Source organism: Odocoileus virginianus, unplaced genomic scaffold (genome assembly GCF_023699985.2).
Source record: "Odocoileus virginianus isolate 20LAN1187 ecotype Illinois unplaced genomic scaffold, Ovbor_1.2 Unplaced_Contig_22, whole genome shotgun sequence".
Lineage (NCBI taxonomy): Eukaryota > Metazoa > Chordata > Mammalia > Artiodactyla > Cervidae > Odocoileus > Odocoileus virginianus.
Genome location: NW_027224339.1, coordinates 816822 through 817597, shown reverse-complemented (window position 1 = coordinate 817597; position 776 = coordinate 816822).

Genomic DNA, 776 nt, shown 5'->3' with positions numbered 1-776 from the left:
CCGGATGCCTGTCGTACTGGTGTGAATGGGCGCGTGCACGCTTGAGCGCGCAATGGCTGCTGGGAGTTGTAGGTTCCGTTTTGTTTTGTTTTGCCTACAGCCCAGTGCGTTCTTCCAAGTGGACAAGGGATTGTACTGAACACGAGAGAGAGAGAGAGAGAGAGAGAGAGAGAGAGAGAGGCAGAGGCTTCTTGATTCATTCCTTTTAAGGCATTCATCTTCTAGATTGTAAAAGTGTACAAGTTAATTAAGGCAGGGGCTTTCACACAAAGCAACTAGGTTTGAGTCTCAGTTCCATAGCCTGCTAAATGTGCAACAGTGAGCAGGTTACATAGTTTCCTTTGTCTTAGTTTCCTCATCTGTAAAATGGGACTATTAATAGTACCTATTTCCTAGGATTAAAGCGAATTAATTCATGTAAAGCAGCTGTTAAACTGTGTGTGTGATACATATACAGTAAAAAAGCACTATGTAAGCTATAGTCACTAGTATTCATGCATTCAATAAATGCTTTATTTTAATGTAGCTGTTAAACTGTGTGTGTGATACATATACAGTAAAAAAGCACTATGTAAGCTATAGTCACTAGTATTCATGCATTCAATAAATGCTTTATTTTAATGTTATACATATGTGTACACTCCAAAGAATAATTACCTAGTAAGCATCCATATAACCACCAGTCATTAAAAACACCACCCTGTCTTCACTGATCAGTAGTCCCACATTAAATCATATGGGACAAAATAGAGTTTCTCTATTTTGTTCTTAATTAA